The sequence below is a fragment of the Arachis ipaensis genome, chromosome B08 (assembly GCF_000816755.2).
Source record: "Arachis ipaensis cultivar K30076 chromosome B08, Araip1.1, whole genome shotgun sequence".
Classification (NCBI taxonomy): domain Eukaryota; kingdom Viridiplantae; phylum Streptophyta; class Magnoliopsida; order Fabales; family Fabaceae; genus Arachis; species Arachis ipaensis.
The window spans coordinates 80,932,191-80,941,124 of record NC_029792.2 but is presented as its reverse complement, the minus strand read 5'-3'; positions in this window follow the sequence as shown (position 1 = coordinate 80,941,124).

The following is an 8,934-nucleotide window of genomic DNA, read 5'->3' as shown; positions in this document are numbered from 1 at the left end:
CTCCTTATGGAGATGTGCAAAGAACAAAAGGTATTTTATTCCATCCAAGCCGTTCAAGCGCCACCCCAACATGATTACTCTCCGGTTTCTTATGGGTACAATCCAACTCTTGATGCATACCAATCTAATATGTGTGATGACCCTTATTGTGATTGTCAACCACAACCACCACATACATATGACCCTTTCCCTCAACTTAGTCCCTAACAACCTCATTCACAAGCCTCATACCACCATTCACCCCATATGACCCTAACTCATATCCACCGTACCAACTACCATATGAACCATATCTAGAGCCACCACCATTCCAACACCAATACAGCGAAGAACCACAATTTCCATACACACCACCTCAAGACTTTCACCAATATGGACCACCTTCTAACTACAATACCTTTCCCTCAAACAATGAACACTCTCTTCCACCACCACCTTCATCGGACGACTTAATGCAAGAGCAACAAAAACTTCTAGCTAGGTGTCTGAAGCAAGATGAAGAGCTCAAGGAGATAGAAGCTAAGGTTGCTGTTGTGATGGAAGCCGTTAGCAACATGGTCTCATCCCGCCTAAGCCTATGCGATCAAGGCACTCCCATTGTTGAATGTGGAGAAGCACTCAAGGAGCTTAGTGAGGGAATGGACTTAAAGCTTCAGGGGCAAGAGGAGGAGTTAAAGCAGGAAGTCCAACAAGAGGAGGAGGTAGAGATTATTGAACAAGAGGAAGTAGTGGTTGGAGATTTAGGGTATGTTGAGTACATGGGAGAATCACAAGTTGAAAAGTCCTCTTCCAAAAAGCTTGATATTGATGTTGAAGAGGGTATACAACCTGTAAAGCATATTATGATTGAAGACTTGGAAGAGGTTGAAGAAATGGATTCAATCATTGGGAATTTCTTATCTACAATCGAATTCTCTCTCATTGGGCTTGAAATTGAGATTAAGGAAGAAGATGCACAACCTCCCTAGCAATGAAGATGAGATGGAATGGGAAGAAAGCTACCAAGAAGAAGGTTTGGAAGAAGTTGGGCAATCAATAAGTCCTTCTATATATGATGATTCCGCATCAACATATGACCCTTTTGAGCTTGATGAACCCTTCCCCACTATGCTTGGAACTGATGATGAGGTAGACTTCACTAAAATTCCTATCTATGATTTGAGTGATGGGGAAGAGCTTAAAGACATTGGTGAAGAAGAGCTTGAACTTGAGGAAACTTGGCAAGAGGCAAAGCTTAAAGAACCTTGCCAAGTGGTGGAAGCCTCTAGAAGAGGATGGATGGGAGTAGAACATGCTTTGTCAAGACCGTTGGGAACTCCTCTACCTGAGTTGCCATCTAATCCTTCATTTGAGTGGGTAAAACTCCTAACTCTTAGCTTTATTATCCCATTTGAATTTGGTTTGCTTGAAACAGATGGCCAACTTAGGGCGCTTTGTGGAATTAAGCGTAAGAGGAGGATGTTTAGTGGTTGGCGTTGTAACTATAGACTCATTATGGTGGGAAGCTCAAAATTGAGGAACATGGATTGGTGTAGTGCTTAATTGGATGGGTCTAGGAGGGTAGTTTGGTGCCTTCATGAGAATTCAGCTTGCTTACCACCTGGAGGGAATTATCATAACCAATTTAGAGATGGGTGTGAAAACAAAGTATGGGATCCTGGATTACAATGTGAGGATCAACTTTGGGAGCCTATGGGTTGTGAAGAACTCCATCAAAGCTTGGAGCTATTAACTTTGAATGATGGAGCTTATTGGAAGTCCAAGCATTGGTGGATATTCAAGGATAGATTCAAGCACAAGCCACCTTGATGAAGAGGAGCTCCCCATAAGTCCAACTTAAGGACAATAAACAAAAGTGCTAGGTGGGAGACACCCCACCATGGTAAAATCTTTCCCTTTTTTTCTTTTGTAAATATTGGTAAAATAAGTTTAATTTCATCTTTGTTTAGTTTATTGAGTTTATTTGGGAGTCTAGTAGGTTAAATAAGGTTTTATAGTATTTTGGTAGCTGTTTGGAGGTTTGGTATGGTTGGTTTGGTGCAAAAACTTGAAAAATTTTGAAAAACAAAGCACCAACCCACTCGTACACGTTCCCCAAGCATTTTCGACCACCCATGCGCACGTGTCACCCACGCGTATGTGTGGATCCCAAAACTCCACCTCCCAGCTAAAAACCCGAGAGTTGCACCTGCACTGCACGAACACTGTGCCTTTCGTGCAGGCCAACCCACGCGTAAGCGTGAAGGACGTGTACGCGTCGCTCTTTGAATAAGCCATCCACGCGTACGCGTCGCGTCCATTTCACCACTCCACGTGCACGCGTCACTGACGCGTATGCGTGGGATACCCTGCATCACTCATATTCTTTTCTTCTCTTCTTTCCATTTCTTTCCTTCTTCTCTCTTCTCCTCTCTTCTTTCCACCCTTCAACCATCACCCAACACTACCAAACACCATATAACACCATTTCTTTTAGTTAGTTGATTAGTTAGTTGTTTAGTTAGTTTGTTTCATGTTTACTTTTTTTCTGTTTCGTTATAAGTGTTGGATTATTAATCTTATTTATTGTTTATTGCTGCTTATTATTAACTGAATGCTATTTTAGCATAATTGTTTTTGATATTCATTGTTGGATTCTTTGTTGAGGGTACAATTTTGTTACTTGGTTTCGAGTTCTTAATGCTCAATGTTTTGAATATCAAGTACTTGTACATTGCCTCCAAGCATCTTAACTCTTTTGAATTGCATGTTTTGGCCGCCATGCATTCATCATCCATCGTTAGGAAATTATACATTATCAATTCATTTTTTTTGGAGATGCTTGCTATGCTTGATCCGTATTCACATCACCTATTTCATGCGTTGAGATTTTGGAATTGTGAAATTGGATCGAAAGCTTACCTAAGTGACATATTTTTTTGAGCTCTTTAAGTTTTGTGGACCATGCTTGCTATGTGATTGATTTTCACTTTTATTTTCTATTTCTTTAGTTCCATAGCATCCATGTGCTCCACCTCTATGTCACTTAGGTGTCGCAAATAAACTTCAATATGTGTCATTGTTTGATATGTAAGTTTCACATTCCATCTTGTTCATTAAAGTTACCTTGCACATCAATCAATGTCCATCCATTATCCAATTCACAATTGCTTGACTTTGCTTGAATGCTTTTATGCTTCCTTATTTCTTATTTGGTTGTCTTAAACTACAAGTCTCTTCGAAAGTATCTCAAGCACACTAGAATGAGTGGCGTGCATACTTTCTTTGTGTAATTGTGACATATCTCTCTATGATAGTGTGTGTGCTCTAAAAGGCACCCAATTTAGAATTCACACACCTATTTTTCACTAATGTCACACTAATTCACTCACTCCATTATAGTGATTCACCTAATTCCAACAATGCACGCTTCTTTGCTTTTGTATTTTCTCATCTTACGGTGTTATTTTCTATTTTTTATGTCCGATGCACCATAAAGCAAAAATGGAAGCAGAAAGAAAGAACACACAGCACCGGTTGATCCGCCAGCTGAAGGTGGCAACTCGGAGAATCACCATACCCCCTTGCTCATCTTTGAATGCACCGAGGACGGTGCAAACTTTTAAGTGTGGGGAGGTCGTCCGACCAATCGGCGTTCTTGAGTGACAAATTTCTAATCCCAATACTTTTGCATCTCATTTTAGGTCTTCTAGGATTTTTAGTTGCATTTTATTATTTTGCATATATATATGTATATATATATAAGCTTAGTCAAAATAATGAGATTTTTCAAGAAATTTATCTATAGGGCACCCCAATTGATTGGAAAAATTTTTTTTTTAGAACTTGCTTGAATTACATATATTATGAAACATGATTTTTGAGCTAAGAACACAAGCATGTGAGATTTGAGCCTAATTGTGTGGTTACGTTATATAACCACTTATTTTCATTCTTGTGTGCATTATTCTCTTTCTATGATTGTAATCTTTGGTTTTTTTGATTCTTTATATCCATTATTTTGTGTATGAATGCACTTATATGATTGAGGCCATTGTTTCAAATAGCTCACTTACCCAAATAGCCTACCTTTTATTTTCCATTGTTAGCCAACTTTGAGCCTATGGTAAACCCATTTGTTCTTAATTTTAGCACATTACGAGCCTAAGTGAAAAACAATAAATGTTCCTTGTTTGGATTTTTGATTAGCTTAGGCTAGTGAGAGTGTTTATCATTTGATTTTGGGAGAGTTTGGGACATTGGCTAGAGATAAAAATGTATTTTGTGGTTTTGTTGAAAATCATGGGAATGGATACATATTCATGTATCAATTATGTTTATACCATATGTATTGATGCTTTTGTGTATATTTTAGTTTGAAAAAAAGATGAGAAAAATAAAAAGAAAAAAATATATATAAAAAAATAGAAGAGAAAAAGAAAGAAAAAGAAAAGTAATAAAAAGGGGACAAAATGCCCCCAAAATCAAGTTCAACAAAAATCAATGCATATGTGTCGTGATCAAAAAGAGAATGCATGAGTATGTGAAAAAGTGAAGAATTGGTAGTTAGGTTAGCTTTGAAATTGTATAGGTTACTATATAGGTTAGGTGGGAAGTTTAAGCTTAATCAAAGATTCAAATCTCAAACTCACTTGACCATATGCATCCTACCTTGGATTTAGCATGAGGACATGCTAGTGTTTAAGTGTGGGGAGGTTGATAAACCCATATTTCATGAAATCTTTTGTGCTTAATTAAAGTGATTTATTCAACTCTTCACCTACTTATTCACATTAATTGAATGGTTTTACTTTCCCTTCCCTATTATGTCATATAATGAAAAACATGTTTTCTAAGCTTTAAAAATTAATTATTTTAATTACCTTTATTTCCATTCGATGCCGTGATTAGTGTGTTGAGTAGTTTCAGATTTTCTAAGGCAGAATGGCTTAAAGGATGAAAAAGGAAACATACTAAAATGGAAGGAGAAAGCAAAACGGAGCTTTAAAGAAACTGGTATCCACACGATCGCATGGATGACGCGATCGCGTGCCAAGCACGAATCAGCAGCGACGCGGCTGCATGACTGACGCGACCGCGCGCCTTAAGCAGAACGCACATGACGCGGTCGCATGACTGACACGACCGCGTGGCAAGGAAAAGCTCCAATTGACGCGACCGCGTGACTCACGCGGACGCGTGACAGAGGCCACGCACCAGAAATTGCAGAAAACGCTCATAACGAGTTCTGAGGCCCTTTTGGCCCAAACCCAAGTCCAGAAGGCATAGACCAGAGGTTATGAAGTGAGGAAATGCATCCATTCAGAGAGAACGCATATTTTCACCTTTCAATGAAGTAGATTTAGTTGAGAGGGAGATCTCCTCCCTCTTGCTTTTAGGATTTAGGATTTCTTCTTGTTTTAAGAGTAACTCTGGATCCAGGTTTAATTTTATTTTAATATTACTTCTCTTTATTTATTCCAACATTTGAATTGATTATTATTATTTATGAATTATTCCATGTTACAGATTTCTATTTGAATTAATGATAATTGAGGTATTTTCAGTTTATGATTGTTCTGTTTGACTTAAGTTACCATTGCTTCCCATCTAAGGATATTTTTACTATTATTCCAACAACTTTACTTTTTCCCCTTTTGGTTCTGGTTAAGAATTTAGTAACTCAACAGTTATTAAACTCAATACAATTGATAATCGTGATCTTGCTGATTGAGCTGAACTTAAATAATCCCAACCTTTTCTTAGGAAATAATTAGGATTCAAAGGTCAACTTAATTAGTCCCTTGACTTTCCCTTACCCTGGTAAAGGTTGACCAAGTGGAGTTTAGATTCAACTTTCATTATTGTTGAGAGAGATAACTATGTTGGACCTCTAATTTCTCTACCTTGCTAAAAGTCGCTTTACAGTTATTATTTATTCTTAATTGCCACTTAATTCACTCGTCATTTAAATTACTTGCTTTTCACCTTCTAAACCCCGATTACAACCTTTATAGCCAATAATAAGAACACACTTCCTCTTAGTTCCTTGAGAAGACGACCCGAGGTTTGAATACTCGGTTAACAATTTTTAAAAGGGGTTTGTTACTCGTGACACCCAACACGTTTGTACAAAGGGATTTTTGCCGGTTTAGAAACTATATCTACAACGCAACCGTTTCTATGAATTTCTTTACTGGTAGAAATCCCGACGTCAGTGTTCTTCAATGTTCTTCACCACACTCAAAGTGTTCTTCGTGTTCTTCGTATATTCTTCAAATTCTTTCTCTGTTTTTACCTATTTTTCAGTCTTTTCAGCAACCGATTTTTACCAAAATTCAAAATAAATTTCCAGCCACTAAAACCCCATCTTTTCTACATGATTTTAACACTTTCTGAGCTACTAGCATAAATGACACTAGTAACATATTTATTATGAGAATAGAACATGTATAATGATGCCTTAGCATTGCTAAATTCATTAGAGAGTGCTGGTGCTAAGTTGCACCAGTAAACCGTAAACCCGGTTAAACTGATTTTCTGTTTTTAACAAAAACAGACCAGGTAACCTTATAATGTCATTAAAGCATTTTCTAATACTAATATAATGATAATATTATACTATTATCTCTCTCCTCTCATGAATCGAGTCCAGTTCGTCAAATACCCTTCTGGACATATATCAACTTCTTTTATGGGACTTGGATGCATATTGATGCAGCATAGGAATGTAGGGGCTTATGCTTCAAGATAGTTGAGACCTTATGAAAGGAATTATCTAACACATGATTTAGAATTGGTAGTAGTAGTTTTTGCACTCAAAATCTAGAGACACTATTTGGATGGAGTTTAATTTGAAATTTTCTCCGATTATAAGAGTCTGAAGTACATCTTTGATCAGAAAGACTTTAAATATGAGACAAAGGTGATGGATGGAATTCTTGAATGATTATGACTTTAAGTTAAGTTACCATCCTGGAAAGGGTAATATAGTCATAGATGCTTTAAGTCGGAAGAATCTGGGCATATCCTTGATGATGATCAAAGAAGAAGAAATGATGTTAACCTTTGAAAGCTTAAAATTAGGAATAAGAGAAACATTAATAGGAATTACTATGGCACCGTATGAAAGTCTCTACTGGAGAAAGTGTCAGTCACTGTTATCCGGGTATGATAAAGAAGAAGGTAGGATTTTTGGGCCAGAATTTGTGCAAAAGATTACTGAACAAATTAAGCATATTTGAGAAAAGATTCAGACTGCTCAAACTCGACAGAAGAACTATGCAGATATTAGGCATAGGCCCTTAGAGTTTAGCGATGGTGACCATATTTTCTTAAGGGTGACACCCACAACCGGGATAGGTAGAGCTCTTAGAACTAAGAAATTGAGTCCATGATACTTAGGTCCTTTTCAAATTCTTAAAAGGGTCGGTCCAGTAGCACAAATAGCCCTCCCCCCTTATTTGTCGAACTTTCACGATGTATTTCATGTTTCACAACTCAAGAAGTATAATCCCAACGAAAGCTATATTTTACAACCAAAGACAGTACAGCTGCGAGCCGACTTGACATGCCAAAATTTACCAACAAGGATTGTGGAGTGAAGTGACAAATAGCTAAGAGGCAAGATAGTACCATTAGTTAAGGTAGCCTAGGGACAAACTGGAACCAAAGAGTACACATGGGAGCTAGAAGACAAGATAAGGAAAGACTATCCATTTCTCTTTTCAAGTAATTAAAATTTTGAGGACAAAATTTTCTATTACGAGGGTAGAATGTAACGGCCTAGCCCCGAAGAAACGGCGTTTATTTGGGATCATACGGAATTTTTATGGTATTTTTTGGAATTTTAATGCATATAAGCACCTCTGCTGCACAGGTGTTGTGTCATCAAGCTGCTGAGTCAGCAACTTGACTGCACCAGACACCTTTCCTGATCTAAGCAGGCACATCACAAAAAGTTACGTTTTTTGGGCCACTTCGGGTGCCAATTTCAAAATTCTAATTTGCGTGATTTGTCTCATTGTGATGAGCCGGTCCCAAATTTCGAGAAAAAAATATATTAATATAATATTCATATATTATTATTTTATTTGAAATATTATATTATTATTTTTTCTTTTTTTTGGAATATTATAATATTATTTTCTCTGCTGTGATTAATGTTGACCTATGATTAGTAATATAATAATTGAGCTAGAAATCTACTGGTAATGGATAATACCGGCATTCTTAGATGAACGTAGCAATGCTAATGCTTCATCATATATCTTTTATTCTCAAGATTATCTTGTTACTAGTATCATTTATACTAGTAAAGCTCATGCTTATCCTTTAGTAGTGTAATCTGACATATATAGTTTTAGTAATTATCTTCAAAATTATATTTTATTATTAAATTTTGATGACTCAGCACCTTATGACACGTGGCTCTCCCAAGGATAGCCACCACATGTTTTCTTTCATAGAAAAGGTTTCTTAAAGAAAATGTAAGAAACACTTGTATTCTAATACATCTAGCTTTAATAAATATCCTTTCTTGAGATATTTTTACACCAAACTTTAGGATAATGCTTATCCTAATCCCACGGCTCCCTACGCTCATCATTACCATCAACTTTTCTTCCAAGACAAGCTAGAATTCAAAAATTCCGGGAGAGAAAATCAAGAAAACTTCCAGGGATGCCTGAGCTTCTTTCTCCGTTCTTTCTCAAACTAAAACCCCTATCAAAAATCTAATTCAATCAAAGCATTCAAATCTTTCTCCTCGATATTTTGATGTCAATTTTCATCAAGTAAATCAAGGTATGATGTTTGCTCCTCCTCCTTGAATTTTCGGCCATGGTGGAAAATCAAGCAAATCATGTTTTCTTTATGTTTTCTCTTAGGATCTCTGGTTCAATTACTATAGGCTCTATGAAAAAATTATTTCTATGTTCCTTAAGGTGAGGAAAA